Source organism: Protobothrops mucrosquamatus, unplaced genomic scaffold, assembly GCF_001527695.2.
Source record: "Protobothrops mucrosquamatus isolate PMUCROS unplaced genomic scaffold, P.Mucros_1.0 scaffold1846, whole genome shotgun sequence".
NCBI lineage: Eukaryota > Metazoa > Chordata > Lepidosauria > Squamata > Viperidae > Protobothrops > Protobothrops mucrosquamatus.
In genome coordinates this window covers 112,020-131,569 of record NW_015387976.1, presented here as the reverse complement: position 1 = coordinate 131,569, position 19,550 = coordinate 112,020, and positions in this window count along the sequence as shown.

Genomic DNA, 19,550 nt, shown 5'->3' with positions numbered 1-19,550 from the left:
GTTGTAATTTCTGTTTTCATTAATTGAATTATTTTCTGTTTTCTTGTTTGCTGCCCCAAATCCCAGCAGTACAATGGCCAGCTATGTAAACTGTTTAAATAAGTAGGTTAAAAAAGACACAGAAACTCATCACAGATCTGGCTCATTTAAGATGTTTGCTAAATATTGTCTTTAAGGATGCTTTTATGTTAAAGAACCAAGTAATTCATTAACTTGATTTTATATTTAAAACTAAAGTAATTATTTTAATCTTGCTTTTCCTTTCCTAACATTTCATTTCCTTTGATTAAAAAAAATAGAGCAGAAAATTACGATGACAGGAAAAGTTAACTTGATTCAAAGTGGGAAATGGAATTTTGCTCTACTGATGCAATCAAGTTACTTCCTCCCACTGAGTCAGAAGGTTCCTTTGTAAGTTTCAACCTAAGAAAACTACAACCCAAAGAAATAAGGGTCAAGGCAGAAACCTGTTTATCCTTTGTTCTACAAGACGTTTTATAGTTGAAGAAAATATCTGTCACCTCCTCTCTGAATATATTTATAAATTTATTTTAATATTGTGCCTATAAACTGACTTTGCTCACCCAGTGGGCTGTTGAAGAGAAGCAGAGATCCATAATCTTAAAACAGTGTTTGAAAAAAAGAAAATGTTGCAACTGCTTGTTTGGGCTGATGTTGCTGAAGTTGGAGTTCCTATCTTGTTTTTCGTAATGTAATAGGGTGATTTGAATAATTATAAGCAAAGTTATGAGCAAGATCACACTCATCCTGCCTCAAGGATCATTTTTCTGTCTTCAGCTCTAGGATCCTTCCTCTAAACTACATCATACTGGTATAATAGAAGTCATCCACCAAATAATGGTGTGTGTATGTGTGTTTGCACACACATAATTAATACACACACACAACTTTGATAATGAAGAAACAAACTTAAGCAATAGATTATACTTCAAGATGAGAGTGCGCAACTTCTGTTGGTTTCAGGATATATTGTACAACATGCTTAAACAAAAGTCATCATGGCCAGAATTTCAGTTTTGGATATTTTCAGGGTTTGGAATGTGCATGAAGTGCCTGCAGATAGAATACGGACATCAGTTGTCTGTTCTTATAATTGGCAAGGCTTGCAGAATATGTGTTATGCTTAATATCCCATTTCCCCCATTTGTGTGTTTCTGTGTGGCTTAACTGGTGACCCCAAAAAGCACAATGGAGCCAACTGCAAATTCCAGAGTGTACTTTTTGTACCCCGTTTTAAGATTACATGCCAGGAACTCTTGACAATCTGAAGTTTCTATAAAACAGATCGGAAAACCAAGATGATGACAGTTTAATACATCTATTTTGCAGTTCCAGGGAATTAGAACATTTATTCATTACTCCTACTCACAAGCACCAATACTGTATATTCCATTGTCTTACAAGATTGCTTGTCTGTGATCATTATATTTGTGATTTTTTTTCTAGGCTTATAGAATATAAGACCTTTTTTTCTTCTTCTTGATCTATGTGGTTGCTAGGAATGAAAAATGACCTGATGGCACATAATCAATCAAAAAGAGTTCAATGAGGAAAAGAAGGAACGGTGCAGTTCACCATCTTCTCCTTCTGTGTCAATCCTTCTTTGAATAGGTGAATTCTAGAATGTTGGCCAATGTTAAAACAAAGATGCCTTGTGTCTAAAACCATGATAAATGAGAAAAGATGCTCTACAGTATATCTATATGGCCAGTGTGTTGGGTTTTTTCAAGTAACCTTCCATCACTGTTTAAAAGGTAGAGTTTCAGGGAAAAGAATTCAGAATGGATTCAGATGCTGCTTCCCTTCCTTTTTCCAGAACCACAAAGCCAGGTTTCCCGGGGTGTGTCCTGATTAGCAATAAAAAGGGGAAAGCATGATCCAAGTTAATTTTCCAGTACTAAAAGGAAATGGTGTTTCCTGTATTATACAAAACTGGTGCCAATAAGACTGACACAAGAGTCTATTGTCTTTTTTAACAAAGACATGGTAAGAAAGGATGCCTGTGAAAATAGACCACTGCAACAGGGAACTTTTGATCTTGAGAATAAAAGTGCATGCACATTGGGAGACAAAACTGGAGGATACACCCATCCAATTTGTAGAGCAAGTAGTCACTAACAGTGACTACTTGCTCAAGGCATTACAAGAATGATTAACAGTGTAACTCTATGATGTAGCTACAATATTCAGAAATAATATTCAGTTCATTGGGTTCACTTCCAGGTAAATGCTTTCTAATTTCATCTGATTTCACATTTTGGAATATTTCTCCATATTTCATCTGATATTCCAGTAAAAGAAAAGTACAGATAAAAGATAAGAAAATCCAAGATTTCTCATATAGTCACTGCTGATATCATTTTCTTGGTTAAGTGAACAGAATTTTAACAGATTTCCTGCTTCTGCCATATACACAATTTTAAGTGTATGTCTCAAAAAAAAAACCCTACACAAAAATATTTTTTGTTCTTTAAATATTCTTCAAGATTCTTTCAAGATGCTCTAGTTGCAATATAATGTTGACTTGGGAGAAATATATAAAATAGAATAAAGATTTCAAATAAAATTACATATTGTGCTCTGGAGAGTTTCTGTGAAGTTAGAGGTAGAAAAACGTGTCTTAGTTAGTATTTGACACCTAAAATCCCCATTCGGCTCTTTTGAATTCTTAGTTGATGAATTAATTGGTGACACATCACCTTTTATCTATTTTGTTTATTCCTTTAGGTTTGCTTTATCTATTGTGATAACAGGAAATAGAAAAGAAAAACTTCAAAATGGTCCTACCTTTTACAATTGCATATTAATTTCTACATTATCTTCTGCAGATCCATAAAAGATACCTAAACAGATTGCCTAATGTTTTAATCATATTATTTAAAGAATTGACTCAGGCAGTTGTTTCACTGAGTGGACCCAGGTCATGTAAAAGCTTAAACCTAAAATCATAACATAAATAATATATTCAAAAAAACCATGTATTATTGGACCATAATAATAACTGCCCCCAAACAGTCAATTCTGCACAAAATTATTTTTTTGTTGGTTTACTACATCTTCAAAAGAAGGGACTATGGTTCAGACTCAGGACTCTGAGAAGTATTTAAGAAGAGAAAAGAAATTGAAGAGGGTGAATTCATGAGAGGAAAGAATGTCTCCTAAACTGCCTTTTGAAACACCGCGGCTCTTCTTCAGATGTTACTTATCTTTTCCTGTTAAGAAATGTCTAATGCTTGTGTCTGTTAGAGTGTTATGCATCCTGTGGTGTGATCACCAATCCAGGCCATATTTCTTCACAGATGCACTGGAATTCCACTCATTCTTTTAAACCGCACAGATAATATAGGAAAATATGAGTGTGTAAGTGCAGGACATATAGTACCCATAGAGATAATTGGTCTTTCCATGGTAGATCCAGATAGCACATACTATAAACTTACCATGTTGATTCTAATATTCAGCTAAACTTATGATGTCACAATTAATTACAAAAGGAATAAAAAAAATGTATAGTGCATATTAGCATGTACTGCTATTTTATTTAAGTGAAGAAAGATTTTCCTAGAGTGCACGTTCTCTGGTACTAATAAATATTAAATTACTGTAGGTAAAAATAGGATCTTTTTAAAGACCCAGATATATGATTAGAAGGAAAATAATAATACTGAATAGGTAATATATAAAGAAAAAAATTAGTATGTAAGAAACTATTGGAAAATTTGAGGGGTCTGAGCGGAAACAGGTCATCCTGGATAAGATATATCTATGCGGTCACTAAGAGTCAACACAAGCTTGATGGCATATAATCAAATCAAACCTTTTTTTTTATTACTGCTGTTGTATTAACTAGAGAGCTAGTTTTGTGTAATGGTTCATTAACTGGACTAGGAGTTTTAGTCCCCTCTTAGGAATAGAAAGAATCATGGATAATGTGGTGCCAGTCATTCACCCTCAGCCTTAGGAAGAAAACAATAGCAAACCATTTCCAAAAGTGTTGCCAAGAAAATCGCAGATGTCAAGAAGATACTTAAAGGCACATATCCATCTCTTGGTATAATTTTATAAGTTTATCCTCTTTGCTTTCACATATGCAGTGAAAACTATTATTTTTATCTGGTCTTTTATAGATTGATGCAGAATTACAAATTCTAGAAAGTCAATAGAAATTCTTGTATATTTAAGGAAGTGCATTATCTGATACGCTCATAAATGAACAAACAATAAGTAATGCAAATTTAAATTTAAAAAGAAGTATATTAGGAGAAGCAAAGTTTAAGAACTTTTTTAAACTAAAAATTTTGTTACTCATAAATAATATGATGTGTGAAGGTTACAAAAATTTACTAAATATGAAGTAGAGATATGGAAAGATCTGATCTATGTTTCATCTTTTTTTTCTGTATTCCAGATTTCTTCTATTTCTGGAGTTTGAGATTTAGAGTAACTTCAGTCAAAAAGCATCTCAATTAGACTCGCCATTAGGGGAATCTGCTCTGTCTATGCATATGAAATGAAATAATTTCAGCTTGCTGCAGTTCTATCTCACTCAGTTTCTTGCTCAAACCACTGAACTCAAGTTCTGTGAGTTGAAGATAATTTAGGTCTAGATTCATTATAGCCATCTGACTCACATGTAAAGAGTAACTGGTACAAAGCCTCCAACTCTACTCTAGAAAAGTAGAGTAAAACACTGAAAACTTAAAGATGCAAACCAAAATTAAGAACTAAAAGAAGTCATGTCTATTGAGTAAACCCGTCTAAAATATTAGTGTACTTCAAAAGATGCAATTCAGTGTAGAACTATTTCAGATAACTTTGGGGGGGATGAACAGCCATCCTCAGGGCAAAATAATAGGTTTTCTTTTTTCCATGTTAAAAGAGACATTCATAAATATAGGAATTTACCTAATAAGAAGCTGCGTGTTACTTGTACAGAGAAGTAAGGTGATAGCTACTAGATCCATGAAGCTATTCTTCCTGAAGCAGATGTCACTTCCTATCAGTAGATGAAGCAGATGACATTTTTACAAGCTTATTAGAATGAAGTACCATAAAATTATTGCATGCTCTGAAAGTTGCATTTAAAAGTTGATCCATTCAGTTGGTAAGGTTTAAAACAGGATGGTACAAAGATGGTTGATGAGAAATATTGTTTCACTCATTTGTGTGTATCTGTGTATGTATGTGCGCGCATATTCTTTAAATTAGAGGAAGCAAACAAAGTAACAGCATAGTAAGAAAAATGTAATAGAAATAATTTGTCTTTTAGTATTTGACCTCCCCTTACTGAAAACAGACACTGTTAGATAAGCATGCACTAGCTCCTATTCCTCTTTTACCCCTCCCGCATATTTCAATATGCATTTATTTTAAACAATTCAAATTGTTGGTTTGAGCTTTCTAAAGCTTCTTCTCTTTCTTACCAATTTCTTGGAATTCTGCTTGCTTAAATCCATGTTCCTCAATCAGAATATATGCAAATATTGCAGAGCTGTGTCAGGCTGTTATTATTCCATTACTCAAAACACCCTTAGAGAATTTTTGAACAATTATCACATTGATGAATAACCTAAAAAAAATCCAGAAAACCCAGAGACTTGAAATACTGCTTGGGCAATTGGTAGACATCAAGGTTCTGCAAGTCCTCCATTTAGCATACTGAGACTTCTAAAAAAGATGGAGAATATAAATAACATCCATATCCCATTGCTGTTTTTTAAGCATTTATATCTTACTCTTCAGCCTAAAAGTCACTTGTATCATTTCAGGCTGGGTATAGTTCCAGTACCAGGATGGCTGTTTCTAGGGTTATGGAATCCCAATTCTTGCTTGCCATTGCTTCTTCCAAAGGATGCAGAAGATGGCTGCATCTAGCCCTCTTTTCTTATAAAGGTGGTATCACAGCATAGAGCTCCAGTTTCCTTTGAAGCTTTTTTTTATAGTTGGTAGATGGGATGTCTCTTTCTGGGCAGTCTATATCCCTTGTTTGTGCTCTGACCTTTACATTCTTATAGCCAGGATGTGCTCACATATGTTGCCCACATAGTTGAAGCACAAGGAATGGCTATTGGAATTTGGGATCCCATCCTGGTATTTCCTGAAAGAAGATACAAGAGCTTAAAAACTAAGGAACTCCAAATGATCAGTCTTGGTAGATGAAGCAAAGAACAATATAAGATGGATTATTGAGGCCATCAAAACAAAGCAAAGGGATATTATAGAAGCAATCTTCTCCAACGTCTGGGAACAACTCTAGGCTATGGAGCATTCCACATAAGCTTCTGTAGAAGCAGAAAAGCGCTATGTGTGAATCACAAAGATTGTAATGAAAAATTCTCTTTTGGTGACTTAGCAAATAGTCTTCCTAAGCCAGATTTTGTAGTTTGCAATTTTTATTCTTATAGCTAATTATATTCTAGAGCAAGCAATCTCTGTTTATTAGATTCAGTTTACCGGTTTTATTACCTTAATAAGGTATAAAATATTATTAGGCAATTTGCAGTCTGTGTGTCATTTGTTCAAAACATTGAAAATTGTTCTGCATTTACTTGACATGGAATCATGCCACTGATACAGGGGGACAGAAGGACACATCTATCATGTTTCCACAAAAATAAGATTCACCCAGAAAATAATCCCTAGCCTGATTTTTTAAGGTGTGCCTAATATAAGCCCTACCCCAAAAATAAGCCCAGGGGTGGGCGTGGCCAGCACAGGAGGCAGCAACCGCACGGGGCCCAACGGTGTCCACCAGCAGCCGCAGCCAGTGCAGCTCAGATAAATACGAGTGTGAAGGAAGAGGCGGGGGGGGACAGGCAATCTGGATGCTTCTATGCTGCCACCTGGCTCACGGGGGGCTTGCAGGAGGCTTGCCGCCCCCGTGACTTTGCTCAGACTTACCTGCACTGCGCCAAGGGGCTGGCGGGCTGCAGCTGCTATCGAACACCATTGGCCCCATGTGCTCACCACTTATTGTGCACATGCTGGGGGGTGGGGTGTCCAGCTGGTCTGATCACCCTGATACCGTGTTTCCCCGAAAATAATCCCTAATGAGTATTTTGGTACATACATACATACATACATACATACATACATACATACATACATGTAGGTCTTTGTCACTTCCAATTTTACACAGGAGAAAACCCGAATAACCAAAGACCTACATACAAACCTTTAATAATCACCAAGCTTTCGTCGGTAGCTTCCGACATCGTCAGGGTTAAATGCCAGTCCATGGGAGAGTTTCTTTATAGATAACATGTCATTTGCACCTGGCTCCTGGACCTTGTCACCGGTCCCAATTGATTGGGCTGCGCTCTTATATATATAAGACTGGGTCTTATTTTCAGGGAAACACGGTAGTACTATACTCTTACAAAATGGTTGCCATGATGAAATTAGCAGTTGCATTAATTAGCAATATGCTGCCTCCTAATCCTTCTAGATCCGCATTCTGTACTATTCTTCTTTGTCTGGATAATTTGTTGCAGCAGCTGCCCATTAAATGACACCTGGAGTCTGGCAACACCAAGGAAAGTATTAGAAGAACAGACTGGCACCACCAGGTACCATGTTGGACCTACAACAATGAAGAGTTGTCCACCATAACTCTTCTTATACATGGAACAGATATAGCAGTTCACTTTTATGTAGAAAGTAGAAAAAGTGGAAATAATTGTAAAATATCAGATAGGATGCAATGGATTCAGTTCTTTCATTGCAAATTTATACTGTATGCATAGCATTAGAGAGGAAGATATTATCAAATTTGTTTTGTAAAATAGATGGGGCACTACTTTCACTACTTTGAAGTATTTAAATACTGATATAAATGGCACTACTCTTAAAGATCAAACAGTGTTGTTTAAAAGCATTGCCAGTGTCATAGAATTGCACAGCTGGTGTCCAAATGAAGTCATAGATGCTGACTTGAACTTGTAGTTTTATATAAATAAATATATTTACATCAAACAAGATAGTCAGGCAAACAGGAGTATCATCAGGTACATCAGTGTTTCTCAACCTTGACAATTTTAAGGCATGTGGACTTCAACTCCCAGAATTCCACAGCCAGCAATGCTGGCTGTGGAATTCTGGGAGTTGAAGTCCACATGCCTTAAAATTGTCAAGGTTGAGAAACACTGAGGTACATCAACACAGCAGGAACATCGTGAGGTAAATTACAGATGACTCACAGGAAAAAAGGTGTGCGGGGGAGGAAAACTCCTCCTCCATACCCACAGCAACCAATCACAGCAAAGATTGCCTCACGCAGGAGCCAGCATCTAAACCAATTAACCACAACTGTGTGTTCTGGCTCACTGCACAGCCCCACTGCCCCACTGCTACTAAATTTAAATAACAGTGAGCATATTTATAAAGTATATCAATTCACTTTTGGCTAAGCGAGTGAATTTTTGTGTCAACACTGTTACTGTTAAAATACAGTGCATTCCGAAAGTATTCAGACCCCTCTTCATTTTTGTCAATTTTGTTATGCTGCGGCCTGGTTCTACAGTTGTTGAAATTCATTTTTTTTTCCATTAATCTACACTCAGTACCCCATAATGACAACGTGAAAACAGAATTTTAGAAATGTCTATAGAGCTCGGAACCCTGTTCTACACTAAATAGCTTTGACATATTTTACTCCAGAATTATAGAGTACCGGTAGATGTTATTCTTAACGGAATAACAGAGTTGGAAGGGGCATTGGAGGTCTTCTAGTCAAACCCTGCTGAAGCAGGAAATTCTATGCCATTTCAGACAAATGGCTGTCCAATCAAATCTCTGGTTTTACAATTTTGGCTATTAGAAGATGAAGGTAGAACATGACTTCAATAAAAGATTTTTTTAAAAAAGGAAAAAAGAGATGGATGAAAGGAGAACTTGCCACTGACCGAAATCAAAATTTTTCCCTATCTTGAGTATGGCAGAAATAAGATCCAACTTCCAAAAGCAGGGGTGGCCACAGTTTTATGGTTTAAAAAAAGTCAAGATGGCTGCCACGACAATACAATCAACTGTACCACATTATACATAAAAAAGAACTTTGTTTGCAGTATTGTGGCTGCCATTTTGACTCTTCTGATCATATGCTCTAGATCAGGGGTGTCAAACTGCCGGCCTGCAGGCCGGACGTGTCATATGGAAGCCGTGCCCACCCCATTGCCGGCAATGGCAAAACCGTCCTGATACGTTGCGCGATGTCACGTGACATCGCGAGTTTGACATGTCTGCTCTAGATGCCCCTATCCAAACACTAGCCATATATTTACTTCACAGAGCAAGCCAAATGCATTTTGTAACAAGAAATCAGGCTGATCAGAAAAGTATAAAAAAATCCCAGTCATCTTTCATGTATGCTAAACATACTCAAATAAAAGTTAAGTGCAAATACATATGCAGGCATGCAATATCACATCAAAATACCAATGTCTTCAAGCACCCTCAAACAAAGATATTTATGAGCAAGGAGGCAAAACACAGACATAAATCCAATGTTATATGTCTTGCTAAAACAAAAACAAGGAAAACACTCCATTTCCCAGATCCTGCAAAACACACATCCTATTAAAATATACACCTGGAATAAGCATTCTGGATGAAGAAACAACAAATACAGGAAAGCATACCCCCACACAATAAACAAAAGATACATTCCCATAAAAAGTAAGCAAGACAAATCTTTTTTGAATGCTTGCAGGCACTAGTAGAAAACAAAGCAGGAATTGTCAATACAAACTATGTTTATTCAATTCATCTGCAAAATCAACTCTGGTGTATTTGGCAAACCATGGTTAAAAGCGATTTTAGTGCAAAATAGCCAATTCCTTATCCAAGATAATTTTGGAAATCTTGGATGAAAACTAGAATAAATATTAGTTGTTTGACTGTGGTAGGCCCAAATTTGAAAAGAAAAATAAACAGTGGAACTTCATAACATAATTATATTTTTAATACGCAAATAGCATAAATAAAAACTGAAAATGTGAAATTAAACAGACAAAATAAATATATAATCTTACTAAATAACAAATATATCCAGATAAAATGTAAGAAAAGGTAAAGGCAATAACAGATTCTGTATTCCTCTTTTATATTTTGCACAGTATGATTTTGGCTTAGATTAAGAAGAAGAAAATAACATAGTGATCTCCAACTAATGAAGAATAACTGTCTACAATGAACAATGGAGGTCTATCACACAATCATCATGTAGCTGTCAGCATGCTTTGAAGGTGATCCAGCAAAGAAAGCCCATATTGGCAATGCATTTGGGTTATGGAGCACTGGCAAAGTTGAATGGAAAAGATTCACAGTAAGAGTGTATTTCGTTTATTCTATTTAGAACAGTATCAGATGTTTAGAATTTATACATTATATCTCAGAGCACTGTGGTAAAATTTTGAACAATACTGCCAGATACACAGTGAATTCAGCTTCCATGAATTATATTTTCTGAAAACTATATGGATATCAGACAGAACTGATGCAGCAGAAGCCAAATTAGTGTTAATTAATTTCTGCTAGATATTCTTTTTTATATCTTTTTATATTTAGATCTGTAGCTGGCTAACAAACTGTACTCAATGAGTAGTCCTCAAGGGCACTACATCCACATGGAAAGAAGTAAGCAGTGGGGTACCACAAAGTTCCGTCTTAGGCCCAGTACTCTTCAATATCTTCATAAATGACTTAGATGAGGGAATTGAAGGGGAACTCATCAAATTTGCAGATGACACCAAACTGACAAACTCAGGATCCAAAAAGATCTTGACAAACTTGAACAATGGGCCCTATCCAACAAAAGGAGTTTTAATGTGAAGAAAAGTAAAGTTATACATTTAGGCAGGAAAAACCAAAGGTACAAATATAGATTGGGCGAGACCTGGCTTAAAAACAGTAACTGTGAGAGGGACCTTGGGGTCCTAGTGGACCAATCACTTGACTATGAACCAGCAATGTGCAGCAGCAACCAAAAAAACTAATACAATCCTGGGTTGTATAAACAGAAGTATAGAATCAAGATCACACAAAGTATTAGTACCACTTTATAAAACCCTAGTAAGACCACATCTGGAATACCGCAGCCAATTTTGGTCAACATATCACAAAAAAGATGTTGAGAGTTTGGGAAAAAAATCAGAGAAATGCTACTAAGATGATCAAAGGCCTGGAGACTAAAACATAGGAAGAACAGCTACAGGACTTGGGTTTGGCTAGTCTAAAGAAAAGAAGAAAAAGGAACAGTGTTCCAGTATCTGAGGGGCTGCCACAAGGCAGAGATGGCCAGGTTGTTCATCAAAGCACCAGAGGGAAGGATGAGAAACAACGGATGGAAACTGATGAGAGAAGCAACCTGGAATTAAGGAGAAACTTCCTGACAGTGAAGACAATCAACCAGTGAAACAGCTTACCCCCAGAGATCGTGGGCGCTCCATCACTGGAGATTTTCAAAAGGAGACTGGACAATCACCCATCTGAGATGGTATAGGTTCTCCTGCTTGAGCAGGGGGCTGGACTAGAAGACCTCCAAGGCCCCTTCCAGTTCTATTCTATTCTATTCTATTCTATTCTATTCTATTCTATTCTATTCTATTCTTGTCAGAAAGAACACTTAATTTATTTCCATTGTGGAAAAACAAATTACACACAAATCTTGGAGCACTGGTAAAATATATTGATGAATCTTATTCAGAATATTGTTCTAATTCAGTGTTTCTCAATCTTGGCAATTTTATTTGACTGGGTAATTCTTGAAATGCAGACATCTTAAAGGTCTTAAATTTGGGAAACATTGCTCTTACTCATAGATTTTCTTCTTAATGCTATTTCACCATATTTAATATTTTATTCACTGCTTTACATACACTTCCAGATATTGTTTACAGTCTTATGCTTACTTCTGCAGGTTAAAACAAGATGTGATACTTCTTGTTTTTTGCTGAAAAGAGACTTGAGGAAGCAGGGAAGATTAGTTGGATAAGGATGCAGTACTAGGAATGGGGAAGCAAAAGTACTTCTTCTCTTATTTGCAGAATGGACATAATCCTAATCAGCACCACAAAATCTCTGTAAGGAGAAAGAAAGTAAGATGAAGTGAACTGAATCAAAAGGGAAGTGTAACGAGCAGAACAGTAAAGAAAAATTACCATGTAGTGCCAGCTAAGCTTGTAAATTTAAGGAAAAATAAAATTAAGTGTAGTAAAACCTATATTCAAGATTTCATAAAAGTAAGTCTAAATAAATTCAAAGCAACTATAAGCAGAAAGCCATGGCAGGAGAAGCTAATGAGTTGGAGCGCAAGAAGAGTGGGAATTCTTATAGAAGGAGATAATAAAAGGACACCTACAACTAGGTGAGGAGAAAAAAGAAGGAGGACAGGAAAACAAAACTATTTAGTAAAGATTTGGAAACAAAAGACAATTCTATAGAAAATGAAAGGGCCAGATCATAATGAAAAGGTCTAGATAGCTTGAGAATGTACACTGTTCTACAGAAAACAGAAAGATCAGGAGAGGAGAGGAGAGGAGAGGAGAGGAGAGGAGAGAGGAGCAAAAAAGAGTAAAGAAACAATATACCAGCTACTTAATGAAGAAAACAAAATGCCAGTTGAAAACTGAGCACCTTACCTGATTTTTGGTTCACTTTCCACCAGGATGACTGATAGGAAAATGGAAAGGACTGAAACTTGAGATCAACAGAAACATGATCAGAGAATCTTTACTTTGAATGAGTCTAAATCTAGAGAATCAGATGAATGGCACTTAGGTTATTAAGGAAACTAGCTGATGGTCTGATGGAATTATTTGGTATTTTTGAGAAATCATAGAGAAATGGTAACATGCCACAAGAATAGTAGAAAGCAAATGTTATCCTATTTTGGAAGGGAATAGATAGTTCCAGTAAAGTATGACTTTGATGATATATAGAAGATTCTAGAGATTATAAATCACTCCTGAAAACACTGCAGTAATGATCAGAAGTCACCATGAATTTGCCAATAACAAAACTTGTCAGACTAATCTTAACACATTTTTATGGTTGTTTATGACCGTAATAAAGATTTGATTATCTAATTTTCTGATCATGCAACTTCCTTAGTAGAGTGTTGACTTCATTTGGCTTGAAAATAGTACTTATCTATGTTCCTACTGCTCTTAAAGACAAGCTCCATAGTGCTCATCTATGGCTCCTAATTAAATTGAAATCTTATATCACATAGAGTGCCACAAGGATCAGTCCTAAACCTTTTTTAGTATTTTTATTAATGATTTGGAAGAAAAGATAGAATGCTTATAAAATTTACAGATGGTATACAGTTGGGTGGATTGACTAATACTCTATTGGATGGAAATAAAAACTATCTTGATAGAACGAATAATGGGATGCAAGTAACAGAATGAAATTTAATAAATATATGCATTTAGGAATAAAATATTAGATGTGCAAATATGAGAGGAGGAATAGCTGGCATAATAATAATACTTGCAAAAGATCTCTGAATAATAATTGATTACATACCAAAGAGCAAGTACTTTTGATACAGTTGCAAAAAAGGCAAATGTTATTTTAGGGTACATTAAATGGAAATTTAATTGTACATCACAGGAAATAATTGCTCCATTTTATTTTTTTGTAGTCAGATCCCACCTGGAGCACTGATTTTTAATCTAATTCATAAGACTTTTAAAATAAATATAACACTGAAACTAGTTTTCCTTTTGGGTTTGATAGACAAAAAATGAAAGAAAAATTGAAACTTTGCTATTACATTTGTTGACAGCGGCAAGAATCTTATACGCAGCAAGATGGAAAGATACAGTAATTTTCAAAATGGAAGAGTAGATGGTAAATGTGACAGACTTAGTGGAGATAGAAAAACTGCTGTTTTAATTAAAGAGAATATCTAGTTGTTTCTACTTGGAGAATATCTAGTTTGTTTCTACTTGGAATCCGCTTCTGGACTTTTTGCTTGAAACTGAAAAAAAATAAACTTTATTTTAGATATTGATCATTGGAATGATTTTGTTATTATAGAAATGGCTTAAAATGTTGTGAAATGTAAAGCAAAAGGTTGAGGTTGTTTTTTGTTTCTGTAGTTTCTGCGCTGAACACAGTTAGAAAAAAGTGTTTTACTCTTTTGCACTTTTTCTTTCTCTTAGTTTCTAACTTTTGTTTTTGTTTCCCGCATTTTTATCTTACAATGAAAATTAATAACATTTATAAAAGAAAACCAAACAAACCAAAATCCTTTGTATCTACTTTCTCTAATGGCCCAAGACTCAGACTCTGATACCGACTCTGAAGAAATTGCTGCGGTTGAACCATTGGAACATGAGCCTAAGGGGACACCAAGACAGGAATCCCCTGACAAAGGTACCCTGAAAAAAACTGGAACAGTCAGCTGATGACATACAGCTTCCAAGCCCTCAGACTCAGCAAGCAGAGCAGAGAATAGGGCAAAGATCCTCAGTGAGGCTCCTTGCCAAGCAAGGAAATAACTCTCTTAATTAAAGAGAGCTGGCTGCAGTCTGATTTAAGTGGCAATCCTGATCCACGTTTCTGTTAGAAACAGCAATCTGACTGCCTGTTCTGGTGTGTTGTTCCTGTGTATTCTGTTCATACAGGAAAATCCTGAACTCCCAACCTTTGGCTAATGAACCTTGGCTCGCTGAATTTTGGATTGGATTTTGTCTTTGCTTCTGTACATTCCTGTTGGAAACAAACTGCCCGGCTTTTATTCAAGAGACTGTTTTGATATACATTCCATTCCTCTTCTGTCTTTCACCTTCTCAGCTTAGTAAATTGCTATTATCAGCTGGCAAATACACCTGAAACAGGACACTTTCTATGTATATGATGTTGAGGTAACGGCTAGTATTAATCAGGCAGACATTTACAACCAAAGATTTAGACTAGAGTATTTAGCTATGGAGCAACCTCTAGTGATCGTTTGCAAATATGACACCCCAATTATTTTGCTGTCACTGTAATAGAATCGGTTGGTTACCTTGTATATATTTCTGCTTCTCTATGATGTGCTGGGATCTATTTATGTGAATTTGTGTTACGTACAAAATTCTACTTGTATTATATTGGCAATTTTTTTCACTATAATTGAATTGAAAGGATATTCTGATCAAGTAAAAACAAGATGGCAGTAGGTATAATACACAATATCACCATACCTCAAAAAAGGCAAAAATAGCAGGATTCTGAGACAAGAAAGCAAATAGTTGTGGTTTTTTTTTATTTTTGGCTAATCAAAAGTTGTGGCTATTATACAATAGATGTAAACTTTTTACTTTATTATCAGGTTTCTAGCAATCTAACAACTGGGGTACCAAAAACAGTAAATAATTAACGTTAGTTTATAATATCTTTTGGGGGACTGATTCCAAAATGGCCAGGTTTCCGTATCGGGTTTCCCCGCTTCTTTCTTTTTTAAACACCTTGTCTTGGGAAAGTCCTAGAAAACTTTAGAGTTTTATTTTACTTTAACATCTGGGTTGGTCTTAACAGAGTTTCTGTCTTCCTCACCCCACGAGACTGCTTTATTTTACGTGGAAAGTTATTTTAAAAACAGTAGCATTATCAATATGCTGGACACGAACTGAAATAACTGGTAACAACAACCGAACAAAGCAATCTGGTCTGGCAAAGTTAGCAGCAACTTTTCTCACTGCAATATTTTTTAAAAATACTTTCACCAGTTTCAGGAAAGGGTGGGTTCAAGTAGGGGTTTCCTGAGGCATTCAGAACACGGTTTTAACGTAGCAGTGTGTTAAAAGAGGCCCCCAGGGAGTTTTGTTTTGGAACACACTGACGCCTACACATTATTATCTTTGTTACGTTTTGCAGTGTTGTGTGAAAATTATTTTTAATCTTTAGCAAAACATGCCTGTGTTTATCTAATATGCAGAAAAAGGCTAAATAGTTTAAAACAAAATCACTTTTCAAATAACTACATGTACAATCAGCCCTGAAACATAAAAGTCTAGCACAGATTAACAAGAAAGAGTTGGTTAGGGATCAAAGAACAAGTGTTTATTTTATTTCATGAATGCTAATAAAGACTTTCACTTATTTTTTTAGAAAAAGAACAAAACATAAAGATATAAAACATAAAGATGCAAATACATACATTCTTAAGAGAAAACAATGCATAAAAACTGCTGAAAAAACAACAAAGAAAAAAGAAATAAAATAAAATATGTTACACTATTATATTATACATACATATTATACGTATTTATATATTATGGGCTGCCACAAAGAAGACGGGGGGGGGGGTGTCAACCTATTTTTCCTAACACCAGAGGGCAGGACAAGAAACAATGGATGGAAACTAATCAAGAAGAAAAGCAACTTAGAACTAAGGAGAAATTTCCTAACAGTGAGAACAATTAACCAGTGGAACAGCTTGCCTTCAGAAATTGCCACTTGTCTGGAATGGTATAAAGGCTCCTGCTTGTGCAGGGAGTTGGACTAGAAGACCTCTAAGGTCCTTCCAGTTATACTGTTCTTCTGTTATTCTAACAACTATCAGCTACAATTCTATATATCTGGATGAGAAGAAAATGGTCTTCAAAGAGAAAAAAGAAAGTCCAGTTGCTTCGTGAAAAAGTACCTTTGGGATTACAATTCTATATGTACTTATGCAAATAAAAGTTAAAAGTTAAAAGACACCAAGTGCATCTGTTGTCCAGTTTCTATTCCAGGTAACTAATATAAAAATTTCAAAAATATACAGACTTTATCCATATGAGTAGTCCTCGACTTACAAGCTTGTCCATTACAATTGCAAGTTGTGACAGTCATTAAGTGAGGCACCCATGATTGCCTCATTTAAGAATCCTTACCCCTGCTGTTCCCAATGCGGTCATTAAGTGGGAGATTTGGGGCAGGCAGCCCCCTACCCAAGGCACTCCACATTCCACTTCCTTCCCCCTGGGGTCGCTTAGGTCTTGGATCTGCTTCCCACCCCACTGAGTCCTTCACCTTCCTTCCCACCTCCTATCATCAATTACACACTTACCTTCTGTAGATCTCTGAAGCTCTGGAGCTCATGTTGGGGAAGGTGAGCAAGTCACTCCAAACCTTGGCATGCTTACAGGCCATTCCAGAAGTGGGCACCATTTTTGAAGCGGCCACAATTCACTGCAGCCTCTCCAAAAATAGTGCTGTTTCCTGGATGGAACCCCTCAGCCTATGGATACCAAGGGGTGGAGCTTTATGCTCTTCTTCAACGAAGACCACTTCACCCCTTGGTATCCCTGAAGGCCACATGGCTCTGTCCTGGAAGTGGGTGCCATTTTTGGAACCAACACAATTGTGGCCACTCCAGAAATGGTGCCTGCTTCCTGCAGGGATGCTGAGGGGTAAAGCAGATGTGCTCCCTTTCCCCAAATTAGATTAGATGGGTGGCCATACAAATTGAATAGATAAATAAGTGCCAGCAACGAAAGAGTAGCATATGATTCAAGTCATTCCCAACACAATGTTATCAAATACAGTAGGAGTTTGTTTTTTAAACAGAATGAATTGAAACAACTACCTGTTGGAGTGGACCAGGTTTGATTTAGTACAAGTTTACAGAACTAATGTAAATTCAGTCAGACTTATTTGCTAAAAGTAGGTGGTCCAAACTATTTTAACTTTTCTGAGTTAAAGTTGTATAGGTTAATGTCATTCTGTGTTTTTTAATGGAAGGGTTATATATACTGGTTAAACTAGCTTCTGGAAGAAATGCAGGAGATAAAGCTAATGAATGAACAAACAAACAAACAAACAAGCATATTCTGATGTAAGAACTTTGAGCTCAGTTAGATTTACTCTGTTAACTTAGACAAGGTTATCGCTTACCTTATAAACTTCAAAGATTAACTAAAAGAAAGGCAAACTCAGGAGGGGTTGGGGAAGGAGAACAAACCTGTTGGCTAAACTTTCTCATTATTTATATTTAGCATGTTACCCTTTTATGGAAGTCTGCTTTTAAGGGAAACCAAATTATTACTGCAACAATACATTCTTTTGTTATATAGCCTAAACATATGTCAATTATGTACGTGTAATGAGAGTGTCGTGTCTATATCCTACATCTACAAGGACAACTTTGAAATGTAAATGTTTCACATCCTGATCAACAAACACAAATATAAGAGAGAAACATGAAAGATTTACTTTTTTTCTAGGAAATTAGCTAAGCAGAAACTTAAGAACATTCCATACTTTTTAATAAAAAATCCCTTATATTAATTAAGCTAATATTTGTTTTGAAAAATATATGTAGAAAAAAATACACTCAAGTACCAGGTATTAAGTTGCTCCACTATACTGTTTGGCAAAGATCAACATTTATTATAACATGACTAAGCATTTTAAGGTATGATGGCATGCAGATCATGCTAAGCAAAACAACAGAACAAATTGTGTTATTAGAAACTATATTTGAGCAAGGAAAAAAGCATAACAGTTTATGCACTAAAAAAATTATTTTGCTAAAAGATAATGTCTCATATTGTTGCCTATTTCTACTAACAAAAAACCCGTCATTTGGTTAGTATGACCAACTTATGACCACAATTGAGCCCACAATTTCTGTTGCTAAGCATGACAATTGTTAAGTTAGTTTTGCCCCGTTTTACAACCTTTCTTGCCACAGTTGTTAAGTGAATCACTGCAGCTGTTAAGTTAGTAACAAAGTTGTAAAGTGAATCTGGCTTCCCCATTGACTCTGCTTGTCAGCAGGTAACCAAAATGATCACATGACTCCAGGATTCTGGAATCATCATAAATCTGAATCAGTTGCCAAGCATTCGAATTTTGATCATATGATCATGGGGCTACTGCAACGGTTGTTACGTGTGAAAAACACTCATAAGTCCGTTTTTCTAGTGCCATTGTAACTTTGAATGGTTGTAAGTCATGGACTACCACTAAACTAATGGTTGTAAGTCAAAGCAAGAAATTATTCACTCATTATTTTATTATGCTCTAGCAATATAACCCCATAATAAACAGGCCATTTTATTTTCTTTCATAATTTTTACTCCCCCTTCAAAAAAGGCATGAATGAGTGAAGTCAAGATTGGCTTCAAGCATCTTCTATGCTCTTCTACCTCTGCTACTTCTACTTTTGGATTAAGTTAGATAATGAAACCTCAAGGTAATGAGATCTCATTTTTTATACCTTTTTGAAGATGACTTCATCAATATATCTCACATGAAGGAGAGCAATAATATACCATATTATGTATCAATTATGCCATATTATATATCAATAAAGCCATCCACCCACACGTTAATTTTGTATATCGGATGCAAATATGTTAACCTTTTCATAGTTCAGAAAAGAAATGATGCTGAAAAGACAATGACAAGTCTGGAGAATGTTCAAAGAACAACCAATATGGGAAGACAGGCCTGGAAGAAGAAAGGTATGAGGAACAGTTACAGACACTGGTTGTCTAGCCTGGGAAAGAGAAAACTGTAGTGTAGGCAAACATGAGAGTTGTCTT